Source organism: Populus alba, chromosome 1, assembly GCF_005239225.2.
Source record: "Populus alba chromosome 1, ASM523922v2, whole genome shotgun sequence".
Classification (NCBI taxonomy): Eukaryota; Viridiplantae; Streptophyta; class Magnoliopsida; order Malpighiales; family Salicaceae; genus Populus; species Populus alba.
Genome location: NC_133284.1, coordinates 53,175,540 through 53,201,297, shown reverse-complemented (window position 1 = coordinate 53,201,297; position 25,758 = coordinate 53,175,540). Strand labels below are relative to the sequence as shown.

Sequence of the window (25,758 nt, the reverse complement as noted above, 5' to 3'; positions counted from 1 at the left end):
ATTTATGTTGATTATTAATTGATAAGTATAAGCATTGCGTTATTGTTTGATGATTGGAATATGATCCAGGATGATTGGATCAAGATGGAAGTCATAATGATACATATTAGAAGTGTTGTCGATAACTTGGTACCAACAAAAATAGAGGAAATTCTGCCAAAATTTTCAAAAAAAAAAAATCCCATAAATTTAGACATATTACCCAATACTTGACATTGGTAAATAAATGTTTGGAAATTTCATGACATTATGATTTGAGACTGTTACAATCAAAGAGATATATTATATAATATAAACAGATTTTTGATGTGAATGAATAAGGCAAGACCAACAATGTCAGGATCCTTGATCAAACATAGAGCATACTTAACGTACATAGAATATAACAAGAATGTAAATAATAATAATAATAAAAAAAAAAGAAGAAGAAGAGGAAGAAATTAATGAGAACTTTGAGATGGAAGATTACTATAAAGATTAAACAATGATAAAAACAAATGTCAAGGTTAAAGGATCCACTAATGGTATTTCAAACAAGTATAGTATAAACTCTTATTACTCAACTGGAAACCACACACAAAAGAGGTTCCAATCGGCTGATTTCTCATTAATAGCTCATTATAAATTATTATCATGATCATATTAATGATCTTATTTACGTAACACCAAACTTTTAAATATTATCAGGAATTCATGATGCTAACTTATGTTGACAACAAATCAAGTTCCTTTCATAGCACAGGTGTAGGTAATACCATACGGTTGGGCTATGAGAGTGCCAAGCATTTGTTGTAACAAGTGTTATACAACACAAATCTAGATTAACCATTTAACAAGCAAGATATTAAGAATTAGTAAGATAAAAAGATAAGACATGTTAATATTAAACATTAAGGTCCATGTTGAGTTTACACTATACTTATTCTTACACCATTAGTGTAACTTTTTCACCTTGACATAATAAACTTAGCTAAACATAATGAAGTAGAGAAACATAAATAAACAAAACAAGAACATACAGAAAATACAAGTTAACTAAGTAAAGGAGAGGAAATGAAAAGCATAAACAAGATATTAATGAAAGCAAAACTTAAGAATTACAAAAATATAAAGAGAGAGAGGAAGGGAAAGTTCTTGATCTGAACCACCAAGCCCCTAAATACATGGCAAATGCCTCCTTTTATAGTCCAAAATTCAGAATTATTGATTTGATGACTAATTGTTGAGTGGTTGGCCAACTCCTGACTTTGTGAAAATCCTTATCTTCTTGTCTGAATAAAACGAAATTGCTAGCATTAGAACTAGGACCACTTGAAAACATGAAAGTTGTAGGAAATTGACTCATATTTCCAGGAAAAAAAATGGAGTTCATTTGGACTTCTAGAACTCCAGTTATGGGCTGAACACTGAACAATGTCTAGGCTGCAAGACAGATTCGGGCTTCTCCGTTGTTGCTATAATTTGGACTTGAAAATGACCTTCTTAGATCTTGGCCTCCACATGAAAGTTGTAGGCCTATGTCTTACTGAATTTGTGTAAACATTTGAGATCATTTGGACATCTAGAACTCGAGATATGACCCAATTACCGAATAGTGTTCCATTTTGGACTGCACCAACATCTTTTTTCTAAGTTTGACCCTCTCGTTGTCCTTTCAATTTCCATACTTGAACTCATCAACCAATCCTTTGATTTATGTGATAGGTCTGCATTTAAGATGAACATTTACTATATATTAAGGCATTTTATAGTATTAGACTTGTTATTATAAAACATGCTTTAGTTAAGGAGTTAGTAATACTTTAAGTGCAAAATGATGATATAAAACCTTAATAAATATGCACTTTTAAGTACTAATCACACCCCCTAACCAGCTTATCACTAGTCCCTAGTAATCAAAGCGTTAAAATAGAAAAACAATTTGCAAATTCTATAAAGCAAGGCATTCATCATTCAACTTCCATTAATCTATCCAGATAAACAAACTCTCATTAAATGCATATATATGCTCAATACCTCTTAAACAAGATATTACTAAACCTTTCTTTTGTGCTCAAAAATCAACATATAGTTATTGAGGCTTTACTTGGAAGAAAAACAAATTTTTGCTCTAATGTTTAAGGTTAACTTCCTTGGGTTAAGATTATTATCTTTATATATATATATATATATATATATATATATATATAATATATAACTTAAAACACAATGCATCTTTAACCCATGTAGCGAGTTTTCGGCTAATGACTCCCAGACCAGTTGGTCTTAGGGCATTAGGTGTTTGAGACACCCCTACGAGCTTAGTAACTCGGGTTGCAGATACTGATACGTAGATAGTGCAATGTTTGATTCTCTTAAGCTTTTCTCCTCAACCCATGTAACAAGCGTTGTGCCAATAGCTCCCAAGTCAGTTGACTTTAGGGTATTAAGTGTTAAAACACCCCTTCGGGCTTAATTGCTTAGATTAGGGAGGCTACGAAACCAAACTTATCTACCTTTTTATTATCATTATTTTTTTTGTTTTTTGTTTTTTTTTTTTGCAAATTATGTACTATCCATTTCCCTTAGTTGTTACCTTTAACAAAAAAATATAAATAATGTAATAATCCAATGTGTAACCCACAATCATATGTTAAAGTGTGTGTGAAAATGAAGATTTAAGAATACTTGTTAAATGAGCATATGAGCAGAATCAAGTGCTAACAATACAAGAGTTTGGTATTATTGTAGCTGTTGTGATTGTGGTTTGAAAAAAAAAATATTTTATATAAAGTATGATTTATTTTATAATGTAATAGCAATAGTTAAATCCACAATATTTAAATTAAAATCATCAATATTTAATATATATTTTTTAAAATTATTTTATAACCTCAATTTTAAAAGCATTATTAACCAAACACATTACTGACAAAATGAACGGTGGAATTGTCAGGAATCGTAGTCAAGCTGATAAAATTACTGACAAGAGATATGTGTAGAAAAACGGATTGTCAAGAAGAAGTGATCAGGCTTTTCTTGAAAGGGGCTATGGTGAGGATTTTGAAGTGGAAAGGGCTGCCTTCAAAAGCTTTGAGCAATCCAATGATGTTATTGGCAAGACAAAAGTTCCGATGTGGAAAATAGAGGAGAAGATTCAGAAGCTAGGAAACTGGTGTGTAATCTATACTCTTATATATTCTCTCTTTTTTTCTTCATAAGCTCAACTGAACTTTAACTATCCTTTCATTACAACTAACAAGATTCTATTGGCATGTGTGTGCAAATTCTGTGTAGCTAAGCTATTTTGTATTTTGATCTATGCTGTGTAATTGTACCAGTCTTCATGTAACAGAGCAAAGCAATCTGATTCATGTCAAAAGAAGCATTTCCAATACAATGTGTCCGTCCCTGTTTATTTTTCCAACTTTGTGTACTGATACCTGATAGATTCATTCGACTCTTATTTGCCACTGTAACAAGTGGTCCAGAGATTAATGTGCCCCTTCTCCTCACTCCATGTTTAGATTACAGTCACACCAAGCAGTTTTGTTGTGGTGGGACAGCCTTAGCCTTGGGGGGCAAGGGGTGCCACTGGTTTCTTACCTGGTTTTGTTGTGGTGGAACAGTTCATATAAAAGTAAACAAATTATGGAGTAACAAGTTGTTAGGACATCAATGAAGGGAATATCTTTTTGTGTGGATGATGTTTTGTTTTAGAAAGTAATTCTCGAGAGCCTGCATTCCAGTGGAATTCCTAACTAAATCAATGTGCTTAAAATGCTCATATTCTAAATATTTTTAGCAATTCCTAATAATTTTTTATTTTACAAGGAATGAAATTTGTTCCTGATAATTTCTAATTCAAATTTTGTTTTTTTTGTCTTGGTTTTTTAGCATATCCTTTCTTTGTATTTTTAGATGTAATTTTTATATACCAGTATAAAATCAAGTCATAAATATTAAGTTTAGGTAAAATTTTTACATCATAGATAAGTTAACTTTCTAATTCCTAATAATTGTCTATTCCCAATTTTACATCAGATCAAATTAACTTTCTAATTTCTATTAGTTGTCTATTCATTTTTCAATGTGGGCATGTGTGCTTGTGTCAATAACCTTGTGAACATACAAATTCTCTTACATTAAATATGTACATCTATCTTTTCTATGCTTCATTTGAACCAGTCTCATTCTTTGTATCTTTGATGATTCATTTATCATGCCAAGTTGAAGTAGCTCATTTCGGCAGGTTAAATGGTGCTGATATTGATATGCCTGAGTGGATGTTCTCTAAGGCAATGCGTAGTGCTAGAGTTAAATATACAGAATGATTTGTATTGAGGATTATCCAGATATTGGGTAAATTGGGCAATTGGAGGCGACAGCTACAAGTTATCGAGTGGCTTAACATACGAGAACGCTATAAATCCCACAGGCTAAGGTAACATCTTCTCATCTTCTTTGCACTGCTGTTTGTATGCATGAACGACAATACCTTTCTAGAGTATGGAGTACTAAAATTCAAGGAGCAATTGAATTTATCTTGATGCTTGGTAAATTTCAAAGATAATCTCTCAGAATTTCTTCCCAGACAAAATCTAGATTGTTCTACATAATTGATTAAATTGAACATCATCATACTGCAGGGTGAATCTCTTTCCTGTAAGGAAAGAGAAGCCCACTTTAGTTCTTTGGAGTGTAGCTTTTTTGCAACATGTATTCTTTTACCTTTTAAAGTTGCAGAAAAAAAGCTTTTTCTGTTTCTAAATATAGTTTTCATGACTTGTATCACTCAATCCAAAATTTCATCCTCTCTTGAATTAGTTCACAAAATTGTAAATTTTGATTGGTAATTTTGGTAAATCATCATGTCGTGATACAGGCATGTTTACACAACTGCACTTCATGTACTTGGCAAGGCAAAAAGACCAGTGGAGGCACTCAATTTATTTCATGCAATGCAGGTAATGCTAAAGAATTTTCATCTGATGCCTTGCTCCTTTCTCGTTTAATACAAGGTTATTTAATTGAACAATATAAAAGGAAATCCTCACTGACTTGGGTCATTGCTTCTTCTTCTTTTTTTCCCCTGTTCTCTCCAGCAAGAAATGTGTTTGTATCCTGACCTAGTAGCTTATCGTTCTATAGCTGTCACTCTCGGGCAAGCAGGATATATGAAGGAACTTTTTGATGTCATAGATAGCATGCGATCTCCTCCCACGAAGTTCAAATCTGGGGCACTTGGGAAGCGGGACCTAAGTTTGGAACCTGATATTGTTGTCTACAATGCGGTTAGTGACACTTGGCAGTAAAGTAGCCGTCTATATCTGGAAAACATTTGTCTGTAACCTCTGCACTATAATTTTTACTTCAAAACCCATATTGATGACTGTTAGTTGTCCCAAGCATGTCACATGTAATTAATGTTGGAAGTTAAGCTGATTACTTGTTGTTAAAGCTTCAGAAGTAAATCCTGTGGTGATAACAAGAAGAATGAAGAATGGACGAAGAATGAATTAATAGAAGAAGAGTATGTTACAAACAATTACAACAGTTAAAAAATAGTTAAAGTAGTTATAGTTGTTATAATTGTTTTTTCTGTTACAAACCGTTTCTTACATGTGTAAGAATCGTAGCCCTCAATCAATGAATGGTTGAGATGAATTGATTCCTAAAGTCTAGAATTCTGATATTGATTACATAAAAAAAAAAATATGTATAAAAGCAGAGTTCTGCACTAATGGAACAGTAAGAAAAAATACAAAGGAAATACAAGAAATCTTCTCATCTTCTTCTCTGCAAACTTTTCTTTTTATAACCTGAAATTCTACATGGTATCAGAGCTCACAAACTGATTCCTAAGAGGGGCGTATACTGTGAAAAACAGATTGATTAAACTGTTAATTACTCAAAAAAATGGTAGGATCAAGCTCAGCTGGAGGAGATTTAAGAACTCCACAGTTTAATGGCACAAATTATGATTTTTGGGCTGTAAAAATAGAAACAATCCTCATAGCATTTGATCTATGGGAAGTAATAGAAGTTGGAATAAAATCTCATCAATCACCTAAGATTGCAACTGGATGAGGCGATGAAGAGAGTGAAGCTGAGCAAACTACATTGCATGCATCCACGACATCCAGAGAAGAAAAAATCAAGAATGCAAAGGCGTTAAGCCTCATACAAGGAGCATTAATAGATGATCTTTTCCCACGTATAAGAAATGAGAAGACTGCAAAAGGAGCTTGGGACATCTTGAGAGGAGATAAAAAGGTTAGAGCTGTAAAACTTCAAGCAGTGAGAGCTGACTTTGAATACCTGAGAATGGCAGATAGTGAAAGCTTAGATGGATATCTAGCTAAATTCTTTGCAACTGTGAATAACCTGAAATCGTTAGGAGAAGATGTATCAGAAAACAGAATTATGCAGAAACTGCTAATGAGTCTAAGCTGAAGATATAAGTCTATTGTGTCAATCATTGAGGAGACACGAGATCTTGATGTTCTGAGAGCAGAAGAAGTCATTGCTTCTGTTAAAGTTTATGACAAGAGGGAGGATCTACATGATGAAAGGGATAAGCTAACAGGAACAGATAAAGCATTTAGCAGTTTAAAGATTGGAAACAATCAAGCCTACAGCTCACACAAGGGTTTCCAAGGCAAACCTCCTCAAAGATGGCAATCACAGGACAAGAGAGGACCAAATTCATTTCTAATCAGAAACGGAACCAACTACAATAATTCAAGCTGGAACAACACTGCCTACAGAAGTAGTCAAGTGAGTGTAAAGCCACAATGCCAAGTCTGCCAGAAGCAACACTTTGGACTATGCAGACACAAAGGAAAGCCAAAGCCAAGATGTGGAAGATGCAATCGGTTTGGTCATATTGCAAAAGATTGTGAAAGTCACAGTCACAAACAACTAGCAAATTATGCCAAAGAAGAAAGAGTCACCACTGGAACCATGTTCTATGCTTGTCATTCTGCAAGTCTGCAAGACAAGAAGGTATGGTTTGTGGATAGTGCCTGCAGCAATCACATGACTTCTCAAGAATCTGAACTAATCAACATTGATAGAACAGTAACCTGCAAAGTAAAGATGGGCTCAGGAGACCTTGTGCAAGCAACTGGAAAAGGTACATTGGTTGTGGAAACTCGGCATGGGAAAAGATACATAAAATAAGTATCGCTTGTTCCCGGATTGGATGAAAATTTACTAAGTGTAGGCCAGATGATGGAGCATGGTTATTACATTCTGTTTGGAGGTAACAAAGCAGTAATATTTGATGATGAAAGCCTCAACAATGTTATAGAAATAGTGATCATGGGAGGAAATCAATGCTTCCCACTTTCACTTGAGTCCATCACACCCGCAACAAGAAAAGCTTCAGTGACTGAGGATTCCTGGATATGGCATAGAAGACTGGGACACTTGAATTTTACCAGCATGAAGAAGATGCAGCAGAAAGAGATGGTATGTGGGCTCCCTGTTCTGACTGAAGTAGAAGATGTTTGTGCAGGCTGTGCATCAGGCAAACATCACAGGGAGAAATTCAACAAAGAGCAAGCATGGAGAGCAAGCTATCCACTGGAATTAATCCACACTGATCTGTGTGGACCAATGCAGAATGAATATGTGGGAGGGAACAAATACTTCATCACATTCATTGATGATTACTCAAGAATATGTTGGGTATACTTCCTCAGAAACAAATCTGATGCACTCAATGTGTTCAAGAAATTCAAAGCATTTGTTGAGCTGCAAAGTGGATATAAACTGAAGAAGCTAAGAAGTGACAAAGGTGGTGAATATACTTCAAATGAGTTTGAAGAATTCTGTGTAAAACAAGGAATGGAGAGGCAGCTGACAATTGCATACTCTCCTCAACAGAATGGAGTTGCAGAGAGGAGAAACAGAATAATTTACGAAATGGCAAGGTCCATGCTGATAGAAAAAGAAATGCCAGTAATCTTCTGGGCAGAAGCTATGAATACAGGTGTGTATATTCAAAATAGATGTTATACAACATCAATTATCGAAAAGACTCCATTTAAAGCTTTCATGGGTAGAAAGCCAGGAGTCAAGCATCTAAAAGTCTTCGGTTGTTTGTGCTACACTCATATCCCATCATCACTAAGGCAGAAATGGGATAGCAAAGATGGAAAGGGAGTGTTTGTTGGATATGGCAGCTGTGAGAAAGAGTATAGAATATATGACCTGAAAACTGAGAAGATTGTTCTCTCAAGAAGTGTGATTTTCAGTGAAGATAGAGCATGGAGTTGGGAAAGAAATCTGATGAACCCAAGTCATTTGTCTTTCAATCTTGAAGAAGGTGAAGTTGGAGGTGAAAATTCTGAGGAACACTCTGCTGCAGTCCAACCCGATGATGTAGAAAAACACAATCAAAATTCTACAGTTGGAGAGTTAGCTGAGAATATTGACAGTAATAACAGTCAACAATCTTCACCTAGCTCTACTCTAGTAAAATTGAAAACCTTGGAAGAGATATATGCAAGGTGTCACATGTGCATCATAGAACCTGATAATTATCAAGAAGCTTCAGGAGACAAAGCCTGGTAGGAGGCTATAAAGGAAGAATTGGAAGTGATAGAGAAGAACAATACTTGGGAATTGGTGGAGAGACCTATTGATAAACCTGTGATAGGAGTGAAATGGGTGTACAAAACTAAGCTACATCTTGATGGAACAGTTCAAAAACACAAGGCTCGACTTGTAGCAAAGGGATATGCACAGAAATCTAGAATTGATTACAATGAAATCTTTACACCAGTAGCAAGGTTAGACACAATTCGAACTCTGATTGCATTTGCAGCACAAAAGGGGTGGAAGTTGTTTCAATTGGATGTCAAGTTAGCATTCCTAAATGGTGTACTTAAAGAAGAAGTGTATGTTGAGCAGCCTGAAGGTTTTCTTGTAAAGAATGCAGGACACAAAGTTTACAAACTGAGGAAGGCATTATATGGACTAAAACAGGCACCGAGGGCCTAGTATAGTGAAATTGATGCATACCTCTCTATGTGCAAATTCAAAAGGAGCACAAGTGAGGTTACTTTGTATACAAGGTCTGATCGAGAAGGTAACCTAATCATTGTTTCAATCTATGTTGATGATATTGTATATACTGGCAGTAGTGAAAGAATGCTTAGTGAATTCAAAAGAGAAATGATGCAGAGATATGAGATGTCTGATCTTGGACTTCTTCATCATTTTCTGGGCATGGGAATACTGCAAACTAATCAAAGAGTATTCATTCATCAAAGCAAGTATGCAAAGTCCTTGCTTAAGAAGTTTGGGCTTGAGGACAGTAAACCAGTCTCTATTCCTTTGGTCACTGGTGAGAAACTAAAGAAGGTGGATAGGAGTGAGTTGGCTGATGAAGGCCTTTATAGAAAAATAGTAGGAAGTTTAGTATATTTGATAGCAACAAGACCTGATCTGATGTATGCTGCAAGCTTACTGTCATGGTTCATGACTGGACCTACCAAAATTCACATGGGAGCTGCAAAGAGAGTCCTAAGATATGTGCAAGGAACTCTAAGCTATGGGATTGAATACGTAAGGGATCAATCAACAACTCTTATTGGATTTTGTGATGCTGATTGGGCAGGAAGTGAAGATGACAGTAGGAGCACCTCTAGTTATGCATTCAATTTTGGAAGTGGAGCATTCTCTTGGGCTTCTGTGAAACTTAACACAGTGGCATTATCAACTGCAGAAGCTGAGTATGTCTCAGCATCTGAAGCAACAGCTCAGGCAATTTGGTTAAGATTTGTTCTTGATGATTTTTGTGAAATGTAAGCCGAAGCAACATCCTTGTTCTATGACAACATGTCAGCAATTTCAATGGCTAAAAATCCTGTTTTTCATCAAAGAACTAGACACATAAACAAGAAGTATCATTTCATAAGAGAGGCTCTGCAAGAGGGAGTAATAAATATGAAATTCTGCAGAAGTGAAGAACAGCTTGCAGACATTTTCACAAAGGCATTACCTAAAGACAGATTCAAGCAATTAAGATTGAATCTTGGAGTTAAACCAGTAAGCAACTTAGGAGAGGCTGTCGGAAGTTAAGTTGATTACTTGTTGTTAAAGCTTCAGAAGTAAATCCTGTGGTGATAACGAGAAGAATGAAGAATGGACGAAGAATGAATTAATAGAAGAAGAGTCTGTTACAAGCAGTTACAGCAGTTAAAAAACAGTTAAAGTAGTTATAGTTGTTATAACTGTTTTTTCTGTTACAAACCATTTCTTACATGTGTAAGAATCATAGCCCTCAATCAAGGAATGGTTGAGATGAATTGATTCCTAAAGTCTAGAATTCTGTTATTGATTACATAAAAAAAATGTGTATAAAAGCAGAGTTCTACACTAATGGAACAGTAAGAAAAAATACAAAGGAAATACAAGAAATCTTCTCATCTTCTTCTCTACAAACTTTTCTTTTTATAACCTGAAATTCTACAATTAACTCTACATGCATGTGTTTGTGGGAATGTGCTCAAAGTCAGCCGGAAATACATGATAGTTCAAAACTATTATCAAGGTAGAAGCTAATGTTATGGATATTTAAGAAATTGCTAAACCCAATATATTGCATCACCTTATGCTTATGCTGGATGACATAATAGCCCTCTGAAATTTTTGGATGACAAGTTCTTTTCATTGAATCTACACCTTTCCAAATGATACCCATTAAGTTAAGTTTTGACTTATCTTTGTTATCTAAAAATCTATAGTTTTCTGCATGTTCTCTAGGTATGAACTGATGTTGTTATCAACAGATTAAACAATAAGCATGCTTTGTTAAATTTGAGATGACCTGAAAGGGTGCTTTGTGGTCCCTCATAACAAGAATTCACAGTTTTACCGACGGAAATATTCTGTCGGTCTGTGAGTGATAGTACGTCGGTAAAATATTTACCGACCCAATTACCGATGGAATACGTCCGTCGGCTTACCTTTCATCGGTGATTCCCCATTCCGTCGCTATATCGGTCAGCAAAACAAAAAAACCATTTACCGAAGATTTTACAGACGAAATTTGCACGCCAAAAAAAAAATTCCCGCTTCAATAATACCAACGGATTGTTATTCCGTCGGTGATACCGACGGTTAATGTCCGTCGGTAACTTAGTCGGTGAATTGTTGACATACCGACAGAATATATCGTCTGTGAATTCATCGGTAATATATAATACTGACAGAATTAATAAGTCGGTAAATCTGTTGGTGAGTCATGAAAACACCGACCGAATTTATTCGTCTGGAAATTTGTCGGTGATGGTCGCGGCTACTGTCTAATGCCGACGGATTTATTCCGTCGGTAAATCCCTTTGTAATTTTTTTTGATTTTTTTTTATAATTATTTATTATACATAATATAAAATGATATAAATTAATGGTAATAAAAAAACCAATTATGCAAATAAAATTTATTATTAAGCATAAAAAACAAAAATGTAAGATAAATAATATTCATTACAAAATGAAATTGTTCAAAAAAACATTAAATGTAAATAATTTTTATCAAAAATTAATATAAAGGAGGTTGAGGAGGATCAGGAGGAGGAGGAGGCTGACTGTTATGCGGCCAATTTGGATTGGGTGCACATGTTCCACCTTGTGACATGTTTATGACCATTTGACGAAGCTCTTCATAGGCCGCTCTTTGTTGTGCAGATTCTGCTATGTATTGTTGTTTGAGTTGTGTGTACGCCTCTGATATCTGGTCGCACCTTTGCTGCAAGGCCATGTACTCCTTAGATTGGGAGCTCCCGACAGTTGAAGCAGTACGGGTCGTCCGCAAGTTGTCGGCCCTAGTGTTGGAGAGCCCGTAAACCCGATTCTTATCGGGTCCACCTGACGATCCAGCCTCCATCCACAAATCTGGGTCAAACTCCGGATGGGTCGAAGGATCGTCCCCGTATGCCTCCCTCAACCGATTATTATAGGTCTCCTGAAAATAAAAAAAAAAAGTAATAATCATATTCAATTCAATAAACATAATAATAACTTAAAAAATAAAATGGATGAATAAACATACCACAAAATGTTGGGCGCGGCTGTCAACGAACTGTTGCACCCCCTTTTGGCGGTCTTGACTCCGCACGTGCGTCTCCATAAACAGCTCCATAGGGCTCGGCTCACGTCTAAGAGACGTAGCCTATAATGAAAAAAAATTATTAACAACAAATTAATTGAACGATATATTTCATTTAAATTAATCTTACCATCCGTTTCGCATGTGCAGCAAACGGAACGGAGCCGCCGGTGTGCGTTGTCACCGAGCCATGAATTGGCCAATTCCGGTTGCCAGCACCGGACTGTGAGCGTCGTGTGAACCGCTCAAACGTCACGTGCTCAAGATAGTGCGGCCATATATCCTCCGGGATGTATATCGGTTTGAAATCCCTCTAAACCGCAACATCGTTCCAGCCTTGGAACCCCCTATCCCTCGCAGTTTTTTTTGCCTTTTTTTGGGCTTCGTACCAAAAATCACGCAACCTACTTAACGCAATAAAAAATTACATTTCAAAACATAAATTTTTTTGTAAAAAAAAGTTGTATTGTTTTCGATGTTACCTAGTTGCCGCATGATTTTCCCACACCCTCCTCACAACATTGTTATGTTCGTCATCCCAGCAGAATTGTTTCTGTGTATAACAAATAATTTTTAAAAATGTTAATAATTTATTTACAATTATATTAAGAATTTATTAGAAATAAGCTGAAAATTATATATTAACACGAACCTCAAATCTGGAAAACCATGCATTGATTTGAGGCATCCATTCAGGATATCTAGATATCTGACTCCATTGAAACAATGGAATCTCCATCGACGCTTTAAACGTCGATGATATTACTCGAGCGGCCTCAATGTTTGTGAACCTGAAAAGAATTGAAATTAATTAAATAGTGACTACATAAATTTGTTTTTTTTTTAAAAAAAATTAAACCTTAACAAACTTACATTGAAAGATCGTCCTTCCATTGTGCCTCGTACTTGCGGCTAAATCAATTCCGCTGCGAAGGCAGGCCGCTTCTGCGATGTGAAGCTGCGCTGGAAGCGGCAGCATCAGCTGACGACGCAAGTGGTGTAGGTGCCTCTTCTTGAGAGGCACCTAAGGAAATGTCTTCGTTGCTACTAAACGAACTTGATGCGACTGGACGTGAAGCTCTGGATTTCATTCTGTGCATCTAACCAATTTTATATAAATAAATATATAATTCAATTGAAATGTTAAAAAAAATTCGGCAACACCTCCCTATATACTTGGATACTACCAAATCCACAAACCAATTGACAACAAAACTATAAATTCAAAATAAATATAAACAATTAAACACAAATCATCAAGTTAGAGTAAAATTAATAATTCTTCCAACATATTCAATTACTAAATCTAAGATAAATTCAACATTAACAATATTAATTCAACAAATTATTAAATATTCATTATGGCAATACAACAATAAAATTATTCTAAAGTAAATTCAACATTAACAATATTAATTCAACAAATTAATCAATAATTATAAATGGCAATACAACAATAAATTATATTCAATAAATTAAAAAAATATATAAACTAACAATTAAAATCAATGGAAATAATCTAACAATTAAAATCAATGGAAATAATCTAACAATTAAAATCAATGGAAATTATTAAATACAAATCATGCAATAATAGAGTAAAATTACTAATTATTCTAACAATTACTAATTCTAAGTTAGATTCAACTTTAACAACAAACATCCAATAAATTAACTAATACCAATTATAACAACACAATTCAAAAAAATATTCAAAAAAATTCAAAAAAAAAAACCTACATCAATAAAAGGAACGAAATATACATACCTTAATAATATGTCCAATTCAAAACTTTATCTACATTACAAAAAAATACACCAAAACAATAAAATAACAAAAATAAAAACAACTACAACTAAAATAAAAGAAAATAGAAAAAACCACATATCTTTATTCAAATCTTGCAAGAGATTCAAGGTGAAAGCGTTGAAGGATTGAGAGCAAAAAACTAAAAATTTGCTTGTCCGGAGGAGAAGAAAAACGGAGGAGAAGAAAAAATGAGGGGAAGCGGCGGCCGCTGGAAGTTATATGTTATGTCACAGATTTACTGACGGATATTAAAAAAATATTATTAATTTTTTAAATCCGTCGATAACAGTTAAACAAGCCGTCGGTAAATTTTGAATTTCGCTCCGAATTTTTTAATTGCCCTCCAAAATTTTCGCGGTCCGTCGGTGATCTGACACGGTCAGAGGTGCATTCAATTCACACCCTTTGGAATTCGTGCAGTCCGTCGGTATTTTGGTCGGTAAAATTTGCCCACCGACAACTAACCGACGGAAAAATTCCGTCGGTATAGACGTCGATATATTCGTCGGTATGGACGTCGGTGATTGTGGCATTTCGGTGTAATTTTTTTCGAACTCTCTGTGAGATGCCGATGGACTCCTTTTCGTCGGTATGGACGTCGATCATTGTGGTATTTCAGTGTAATTATTTTCGAACTCTTTGTGAGATGCCGATGGACTACTTTTCATCGGTATGGACGTCGGTGATTGTGGCATTTCAGTGTAATTATTCTCAAACTCTCTATGAGATGCCGATGGACTACTTTTCGTCGGTATGGATGTTGGTGATTGTGGCATTTCAGTGTAATTATTTTCGAACTCTCTGTGACGTGAAGACGTCGGTGATTATGGCATTTCGGTGTAATTATTTTCGAACTCTCTGTGAGATGCCGACGGACTACATTCTGTCGGTGAAGACGTCGCTAAAATCATCGGTATGGACGTCGGTGATTGTGGCATTTTGGTGTAATTGTTTTCGAACTCTCTGTGAGATGCCGACGGACCTCATTCCGTCGGTATGGACGTCGGTGATTGTTCAATGTACAAGAGTTGTTGTGTTTGTATTTTCTATTTACCTTCCTGCAAAAAATTCAATGATAAACTGTCCATCGCACAAAACAATAGCAACAGTGCTCAAACAATAAATATATATTTCATGTTTCAAAATATATCATCCATAATGTAAATTACATGAAGAAAAGGGTTTTACACAGGGCTTCGTTTTGATAGTTAGTCAGAATTATCTTCTTCTTCGTCATCAATTGAATTGTCATCACCTTCATCGCAATCTTCAATATAGATATCATCTTCTTCATCGACATTTGCTTGTTCGCTAGAGCTCAAAACAACGTTCAACTCCTCTTCGTCAACATCAACAAGACTATCATTGAAAACATGAAAATTTAAATTTTCTTCCAATTCAATCGAAGGAGCAACTCGATATGGTTCAACCAACTCACTAACTTGAAAGACTTCATCCCGCACACTTGTTTCCTCGTTCTCATCCTGAACAACCTCGACACGACCCCGTGGTTTCGTTTTTAAAACGGACAACCAATCAACTCTTGATCAATCCTTTCTAAATGAAGGGGTGTATGTGTAATAAACTTGTTGACATTGCTTTGCGAAAACAAAGACATCGTTTATGTTGCGGAGTCTAGCTTTTGAGTTGATTTCGACCAGACCATGGTGCGTATCAACTCTAATTCCTCTGTCCGTCGTGTCATACCAATAGCATTTGAATAAAAACACTGTATTCTGCTCGCTATGATATTGTAGTTCGACGACCTCTTCTAATCTACCATTGTAGTCAACTTCTAACTCACTACTTGTGGATCCTTTAACACAAACACCGCAGTTGTATGTCTTTCTTCCTTGCCCGTATTCTTCAGTATGGAAAACATATCCATTGACAAAATACCCATTGTAGCACTTAACTTTTTTTTTAGGCCCGAGGCTTAGTGAAGACAATGACTTAGACACACTTCTTCCCATTTGATAAACCTTGTATACATGTAAACGGTAAATGAACGATAATCTCGTAATGGCATGCATACGTACAGTAATTTTGCAAGTTAGAATGTGTTTGTGATAGTGCTTACATGTGTTCTAAACCATGTGGCAAATTGTTCATCTTGTAATTGAAAGATCTGGGAGTCGGTCAGTTGCGAGTTATTGGAGAGCAAATATTGTCGATGTTGCCTGCAAGTGATAATGAGTGTATGATTTCACAATATATAATTACCAATATTTTATTGACAAAGTTTAATTAGTATTACACATATATAAACTTACTGAATAAATGGTCTCGGCTCATCACAGTTAAATAGAACATAGTTGTGTGTTTGTTTGAATTCTATTTCCGACAAATATCTTCCTCGTACGACATTTTTAGGTGTGGGTCGTCCAGTTTTGGAGAATATTGACAAGTTCCCACTGGAAAGCACTTCACCGCCATTGTCATGCCGTGGAACGCGATTGATTCTTGTTCTCATATGAGGTTCGAAATAGTACGAGATAAATGTTGATATCTCTTCAACAATATAGGCCTCACATATCGAAGCCTCAACATGCGCCTTGTTCTTAACCTTTTTCTTGAGATTAAACAAGTACCTGCATTGAGTTACAATTCAAGTATTTCCAATTAAGAAAAACATAGAAAAAACTTTTAGATATGAATTCCATTGCAACTATCATATCTCACCGTTCGAATGGGTACATCCATCTATACTGGACCGATCCTCCAGCTTTTGCCTCGAACGGTAGATGTATAGGGAGATGCTCCATTGAGTCAAAAAATGGAGGGAATATCATCTCAAGTTTGCATAGTGTCTCGATGATATTCGTTTGAAGCCTCTCAATGTGCTCAACATTCAACTTGCTGGAGCATATATCTCTAAAGAAATGACTGATCTCCGTCAGTGCATCCCATATTCCCTTTGGCAACAAATCACGAAAAGCTAATGGGATGAGTGTTTGCATAAACACGTGGCAGTCATGACTCTTCATTCCATACAATCTGCAGTCCTCTATGTTAACAAGCCTTGATATGCTCGATGCATGTCCATCCGGAAAACGCAGACTCTTAAGCCATTTGTAGACTAGCAGTTGTGCTTTTTCTCTAACACAAAGCTTGCCGTTTTGCGACCCGTGACTCCTCATAAACCACTCCATATTTTTACGGTTACAGTATAAAGCTATATCCAATCTAGACTTGATGTTGTCCTTTGTCTTCCCCTTCACATCCATGACGGTGTTGAAAATATTGTCAAACACGTTCTTTTCGATGTGCATGACGTCAAGGTTATAGCGGATAAGATTGGTCTTCCAATAAGGAAGCTCCCAAAAGATACTTCGCTTTACCCAATTATGGGTCAAACCAAAACCAGGAAACTTTTGCTTACCTGATTGAAGGCCAAACACAATGTCACCGTACTCTGATACAACATGATGCAATTCTTCACCAGAAAGACGCGGGGATGCAACATCTTTTTCAACTCTGCCAACAAAGAAATCTTTTCTGTTCTTTCTGAACCTGTGATTAAGTGACAAGAAGCGACGGTGACAGTAAAAAAAAGAAGCTTTACCTCCGTTTGATAGCGTGAATGCCTTGTTGTTTTCCATGCAGTATGGACATGCGAGTTTCCCATGTGTGCTCCAACCAGAAAGCATTCCATAAGCTGGAAAATCATTGATAGTCCACATCAAAGCCGCCCTCATAAGAAAATTTTGTTTCCTCGATATATCATAAGTCAGAGCTCCGAAGGACCACAACTGCGCCAGCTCATCAATCAACAGTCGAAGACAAACATCTATATTCCGCCCTGGGCTGCTTGGACTGGGTATGACAATAGATAAAAACATGAACTCCGGCCTCATACACATTCCCGGTGGCAAGTTATAAACTGTGAGTATGACCGGCCAACAAGAATAGGGAGCAGCAAATGACCCAAATGGGTTGAATTCGTCTGTACACAACCCAAGACGGACATTCCTTGATTCAGCTGAAAAGTCAGGATGCACACTGTTAAAGCGTTTCCACGCTTCGCCGTTAGAAGGATGCACCATCACACCATCAACCGCATCATGTGTTTGGTGCCATGTCATGTGCTCAACAGTCCTTCTTGACATGAATAACCTCTGCAGTCTAGGTGTGATCGGGAAATATCTAAGTTTTTTATACGCCACTAGAGTCTTTCCCCTGCCAGTTCTGGGTTTGTAACGAGAATGCCCGCATGTCATGCACTCGGTCATCTCAGCAGTTTCAAGGTAGTATAACATGCAGAAGTTAGGGCACATGTCAATTTTCTGGTATCCTAAATCGAGGGGTTTCATCATGGACTTCACATCATAGAAGTTCTATTTCAGCCTGTTCCCTTCAGGTAAAATGCTTCTTGCCCAATCAATAATTTTGTCATACCCGGCCTCACTCAGCCCGTGATCTGACTTGATGGTGAACACCTGTGCCACGACTGACAATTTACTGTGGTTTGTGCAGCCATCCCATAATGGTTCGTCAGAATCTTTCAACAAATCAAAAAACCTAGCTGCCTCTGCATTAGGTTCTTCTTCTACGATTGGACATTGACTGACATTACCTTGATTCATTCTCATTGCATCCATAACCATGTTTCGGTAAGGATTAGTGTTGTCATTTGCCGTTTCATGCACGTTGCTAGCACTAGAAGTTGACCCAACCACCGTTTCTCTCATTCTCCTATTACTAACAAATACCTCTCCATGTGCATACCAACACTGGTAATCCTCCACAAACCCTTTGTGTAGAAGATGCATCATTACAACATTTGGATGCAAGTACTTTTTATTTTGACACTTCTTGCATGGACACCTAATATCGCCTCTAGTAAAATTTCTAGGAATAGATGTTGTGAAATTAATAAAACCCTGAACCCCATTACAATAATCCATCCTCCGCAATCCTTGGGGTAAATCTAGATACATGCATCAACGATCATCCATGACTTCTATCGAACCTCTATAAAATTATGATGACATCATGTATATATTAATTAACTAAGTTAGGTAAATAAACTTGTAAATATATTACTTTACCTCGAGATTACCAACAAACCAATCACAACTTCTCATAAATATTAAATATTCATTATCATTTATCAACGTCCATACAAATTAATATATATATATATATACATATATATATAAATTAACAGAAATTACCACTCTGCAATACCATCGATAAAACTTAAAAAAGTACCCATTAAGCAAGCTATTAATTATTTCAAAACATAACATGTAATTCGGTAATTCCACAAAGTTTTAACAGTTTACAAACAAATACAATCTTACAAAATCTAAAACAAACCATAACAGGTATAAAATTATACATTCATAAACTACAAGTTTGTTTGAGAAATAACAATAAAACATGTACATCTACTAATAAAAATACATATACTAAAAAAACAATAAAATTGACATTTAAATGTTAAAATTTAAACAGATAGAATTACTTACAAAAATTGATAAAATCCATCGGTAAATCAGAACACGGATGCTGTGACCACAAAACTTCAAAAAATACAACTGCTGAGATGAGAAAGATTTTTGTTTGGGGGCGAGGGGGGCTGGTTATTTGCAGATGGGGAGACTTAGGATTAGGAAGAAGAAGGAGAAATGGGGGAGGAGATTGTCGGCAGGGCGGCCATATATTCACTTTTTCCGACGGACTCACCGACGGAGTTATTCCGTCAGTGAATACATTAGTGACTCCGTCGCTAATTGTGACGGGGAATCGACACGTCACCGCACGGACCTGCTTTTTCAAATCCCTTGGTAATTCCGTCGGTATTTTGTTAACGGTGCTCCTGTCACGTCACCGTACGGATCTCGCATTCAAATCCGTCGGGGAGTCCGTCGGTATTTTTGCTGGTGAACCGGTCACGTCACCCGCACGGGTCCCAGGTTTTGAATCCGTCGGTGATTCTGTCGGAAAAATCACCCGCGAAAACCTTCGCCTCAGGTATCCGCCCTTTTTTCAGTAATTCTGACTTTCTGTCCATAATGCGGTCGGTAATTACCGACGGTTTTATTCCGTCGGTAATTACCGACCGAATTACGGACGGAAATATTCCCTCGGTAATTTCGACCGATAAATACCGACAGAAATATTTTGTCGGGGATTCCTTTGGTATTTAGCAAGTTTCTGGTAGTGCCTGTAACAGCAAAGTAAAATCATTACTGTATATTATTTGAGAGGGCATATTTTCCGTAGTCTTAAGATCATTCTAAGAATTTTGACTATCTCATCCATTACATCTCTTCCCACTAATTGGGTATAACACCAAGGATGGACTTGTGCCATGACAAGCTGATCATGCATTATCTATTTCCCTTGGCATATTCAATCAATTACCTGTGAATCATTTCAATTTACATAATGCATAAATGCAGCTATGATCATCCACGACATTTTGACATTCCTTCTGTATGTAGGTCCTAAATGCTTGTGTTCGACGAAAACAATGGGAATGTGCATTTTGGGTCTTACAGCAGATGAAGGAAAAGGGTGTGCAACCTTCTATTGCAACGTATGGACTTGTTATGGAGGTAATAGCTGTTTTTACTATCCATGGTTCTTATCAATATTTCACATCAGAAGAACCTGTATCTTAGATTCTTAGCAATACCTTGTTGTATGAGTTTATCATTGTTCTGATAAACAGCTAGTCATGTTTGCTGACTTGCTACTATGATTATCACTCCATAATTCAACTTTCATAGAGCTGTTCATAGAACTAGACTTCTAATCTAAGCATATGGACTTATTTTTTCTGAGTAAAAGTACATCATGAACTGTTGGTTCAAATCCTACCACCAACCTCTTTGGTGTCGTCCAAAGATTCATCTCACCTGTTGCCTGGTGCATGATGGCTGAGAGGTTTGAACGTACCCCAGGTTTTACCCAGTGCTAAATAAAAGGTTTAATTCAGAAAAAAAGACTTTGATATTTTGCAGTATGAAGTTAGTAACCTAATCTAGGTACATCAGTTTGCTTGAATAGGGTGTTATATGAACTTGTTGTACAGTATTAATTCTCTAGTTGGGCTTTCTGTTTCTCATATTCAATTTTATGGTTCATATTCAAATGACCGCGCCTTGATACTTCACAATTAAGATAATTCTAAGGGTTGTTTGATCTTGATTCACTCTCATGTGTTCATGTGGTAGTTTCTACTATCTGTTAATGTTGGATTCCAATGTTAGTTTTTTGTAGTAAGAGGGGGTACCAGTTCATAGCATCATGAAGTGATAATTTCCCATCATTTTCTGCTCTTTAAGATAGGTGCTCAATCTAGCATCTTTTAGGGTGGTTTTGGTGTGAAATATCATTGTCAAAGCATAGGAGCATGAGCTATCCTTTTGACCTGCCTACCATCAAGAAAAATATTTAGAATCTTAAGGCGAGGAAGACATCCAAGTATTGGGAGTTGCCTCAACTTGCTGCAGCCTGTCAATCTCAGTACCGTCAGATTATTGAGTTGCAATATCCATGATGAGAAATTTTCACCTCTATAACCCTCAATTGTCAAGCTTCTTATGTCTGGGTGAGGCTGCAGGCCTTTCAGCACATCCTTGCTATTGACACTGCTGTTACCTGTTGGAATATTGCCAATTATGCTGCAATTATCAAAGAAGATGGCTGCCATATGAGAGTCCAAAAGGGCTGCTGGTACAACATTTGCAGCCCCTTGACATTGTCAAAGAAGGAGGCTACAATGGTGGGTTGTTGGTGGCAGCCAACAACCATTATCTAATGTCAAAGTTTGGTAAGTTTGGCAGCCACCATTGTTGACAAAGAAGTAAGAGGAGCTGTCATTGAAGCCTATAAATAGACACCAAGAGTGCAACACAAAGAGAGAGAGAGAGTCTTGTAGGAGAGCTACAAAAGAGAGAAGAAGAGAGAAAGAAAGAGAAGGGCTGCCACCAGCAGCCCTGCTGCCTTATGCAGCTGCTGCCCTATGTAGCAATGAGAGATGGGAGTTGAGTGAATGTGATCCTCCTCCATATGTTGTATTCTTTCTCTATCTCTAAATAATTTGGACTCTCTCCCGTGGATGTAGGTGATTTGCCGAACCACGTTAAATATTATCTCAGTGTGCTTACCCCTCCTATGAGCAAAGATCAGTACATCACCGGTCCCGGATTCCGCCCAACAATTGGTATCAGAGCTTTTGGTTTAAAGTGGTGTTTAATCTTTGCTCAAAAATGAAAGTTATCAAAATAGTGTTTTGACCATCCCAATGTGTAGAGGAGGACGATACGAAGCCACTAGTGAAAACGGCGTCAAAATCGGACGTCGGACATGACCGCACTCTCCATCACTCTCCGGCAAGGCGTCTGCCCACGCGCGCAAACACACCCCACGCGTCTTCTTCACCCGGATGAGTTGCCCCGACCCATGAACAGTTTGAACAGAATGAACAGTATGAACAGTAGCATGCAAAGGATGACATCAACATGATGTAACGATGACATCAGCATGCATTGACCAGTCAACAGACCACGTCATCATAATGGGACCAACCTACCACGTCATTAGCCGCGAGCCAAGCCGAGCCAAGCCAAAATGGAGCCAAGCCGAGTCGTGAGCCGTGGGATAGGATCCAGTGTAGCTAAGCCGTTGATCAGGCCAGAATTGTTTTGATCAAATCTTAGCCGTCTGAAGTGCGATTTGGATGATTCAAGACATGTTTCCTACTAATTTGATCATTCCGAATGCAATGGTACGGTCCGATCGTTGCGATTCGAGACTAAAAATGACAATGGTGAATTATTAAAGAGAGATTGCCCGATCAGGAGGCATCTAAAGGTCATCATGGTGGTCGATGGAGATAAAGAAGAGGAAGGTGCACATGTTTACCCAATTACATGTGCTAAAATCTTAAATGGGAAACTTAATGCCTTGATGGAAGGCAAAATTGGGACACTCTAGACACCCGAGATGTGGATGATTTGAGGTGGAGAGTGAAAACTGATGAAGACCAATCTTGACGAATCCAAGCACTGGTAGTCTCGCCAGATGTTGAGAAATCAAATATAAAACCAGGATACCCAGATCACTTGTAAAGGAAAGGCGCAACAAAGCTAGCAAATGGTTGTGTATACGGAAAGACAGTACGATGGATAGATATGGCCTAAGAAGTTATGTCTAGGAGATTGGGTTTTAAGCGGGACCAGTGTGACCCCTCCAATCTTTCCTGGGAACTTGGTTAGTGGAAGGATTATCCATACGGTATTATTTTCGTATATGTAGCAGTTTGTAATGAAACTGATGAAGACTAGTAGGATAACGGCACAAGGGGAACAGTTGGGTTCTGTATGTTCAAGGATATGATGGAGTGGTGATTTCTCCAAAGAAGGTATATTTAAACTCTGTTTGTTTTTTCATTTCAAAAGTGTTTTTTAAAAAATTAAAAAATGATTTTTTTTATTTGCTTCAAATTGATATTTTTTTAGTGTTTTCATATTATTTTGATGTGCTAATATTAAAAATAATTTTTAAAAAATAAAAAAAATTATTTTAATTTATTTTTTAGTAAAAAATACTTTTAAAAATAACTATAATTACACTCCCGAACACCCTATTAGTGCCTGTTGGAGAACTAGTGGCTTTTGTCTCCTTTTTTTTTTTCCCCTAAAAGCTAAGTGTTTGAAAGATTTTTTAAAAGTTACTTTGAAAGCTCTATCAACATCAATATATTATATATAACCTGTTAGTGATATTTATATGTATTAGATGAAACTGAGATTATATTTATTTTAAAGTCCAATATGAAGATATTTTCGTGAATAGAGTAATATAGCATATAGTTGCTACCGATCAAGGATTAGATATCACAAATTTAACCACATTTTTTTAATCAATTAAATACTTTTAGCTTTTATTTTTTTTCCCATCCGACAATGTAAAAAATATTATTATACAATTACACATCAAGAAATCTTGGTTAAGTTTTTCTTGTGTCGTGAATTATTTTCTTTTATAATTTACTAGAATGCCATCGAACTGTTATAAAACCAGTAACAACACTAGGAGCAAGTCGGCAGTGGCTTGGGACGGCCATTTCCATGGCCATTAAGAGCCCGTTTGGCTACGTGTTAGAGTTTGCGTTTCTTCAAAAACACACTGAATAAACATTTGGTTAAGAAAAAAAAACTACTTAATGTGCATCGGTCCCACAATAAATTGTGTGCAGAACGCAGGGAGATGGAAAGCAGCAAGCTGTTGCTTTCTTGCACGGCAACAAAAGGCAACCATGTTGCACTGTTCACTGAACAGTGGACGCTTGCCTCCACTGTTCAGTGAACAGTGCAGGCATGCTACACTGTTCAGTGAACAGTGCAACATGGTTGCCTTTCGTGGAGCAGCAAAATGCATTGAACCAGGTCCGACCCAGTAAAAAAAAATATTTTTTTATTTTTTAATTGTGTTTTTTTGCTTGATGACATAGTATTTGCAAAATTTGATCACAATTCTAATTTGTTCCTGATTATATTTTACAAGTTATGTTGTTGCGTGTTAAAGAAACCAAGAAAATTGTCAGATGTATTTCAGACGTGATGGAATTGTAGATCGTTCAATGGAATAATAAAAAAAAATATTTTATATAAAGTATGATTTTATTTTATGATGTAATAGCAATAGTTAAATCCACAATATTTAAATTAAAAATCATCAATATTAATATATATTTTTTAAATTATTTTATAACCTCAATTTTAAAAGCATTGTTAACCAAACACATTAAATTATTTTTTCTTCAACCTCAATTTTAACCATAGTTTTAACCAAACATTTATTTTTTCAAACCACCTCAATTAAAAGTATTTTTTATAAAATATTTTTTTTCAAACCACAATCACAACAGTTACAATAATACCAAACACACTCTAAGTATCCATTTCTGACAAACACACTTATCTCATAAATACCACTGAAAACTGTGCAAATCACACATTTTATCCACCATTTAGCCCGATAAACACTAGTCTGCATAAGCTTCAAATAACCATTCCATGGCGTCGCGTCTTGGAGGTTCCTACAACAGTTAAAATAGCTAACATGGTGTTAGCCATTGAAAGATAAACAACGCTAAAATTCAAAATGGTTGGAGTTAGATAATATACTATCAATATATAATTTATAAATCTATATTTTATATAAACTGGAGCCAAGTTTGCCTCTTTTTTTTTTAATCTTGGGGTCAACTAAAGAGTGTTTTTAGCTTTAATTGTATTTGCTACTAAAAAGTGATTGGTTAGTAATCTCAGTAATAATCTTGTTGGTTGTTATTGAATGAAATTAGCTAAGTTAAAATTGGTTAGGCAAGAAATGATTAGGTAATTTTTTTAGAAAGAAAAAGTCTAATGACATTTTAAATTATTGACTTCATGGTTATAATTTTTCAATTTTAACAAATCATCATTAAATTCATATGTATATAAAGTATTTAATTTTAAGATTTAATGGTTTGTTTTAAGAATCATGATTGTATATAAAGTTGATGATTTTAAAATAAATAATACTGCATAGACAATGCAATAAATATAAGTTAAATTATTTTGTAGGAATGATATTAGAATAATGTTGGATTGCTATTGATTTTATCATTGATATGTGTATATTTTAATACATAGTAGAAGCTAAATAATAATGGCATTTGATAGTGTCCGTCCTGTATATTCTACAGAAATAATGATTTATGGTTATTGATATTATCATTGATCACAAGTATAAATTTGGTTAACATAATAATAAAAGATAATAAAATATTTGATTATGATTGATTTGGTTAATTTTGATATTAGTCTAAAGAATGTTGGGA

The 25,758-nt window shown here is 36.0% G+C and overlaps 1 long non-coding RNA gene across 1 annotated transcript; it reads left to right on the top strand.

Moving 5' to 3' along the window:
- The first annotated feature begins 4,315 nt into the window (after nucleotides 1-4,315).
- Nucleotides 4,316-5,229, top strand: LOC118046657 (uncharacterized). Its single transcript, XR_012168655.1, has 3 exons — nucleotides 4,316-4,423; nucleotides 4,865-4,946; nucleotides 5,085-5,229. It is a non-coding gene; the product is annotated as an uncharacterized lncRNA (long non-coding RNA).
- Nucleotides 5,230-25,758: the final 20,529 nt, after the last annotated feature.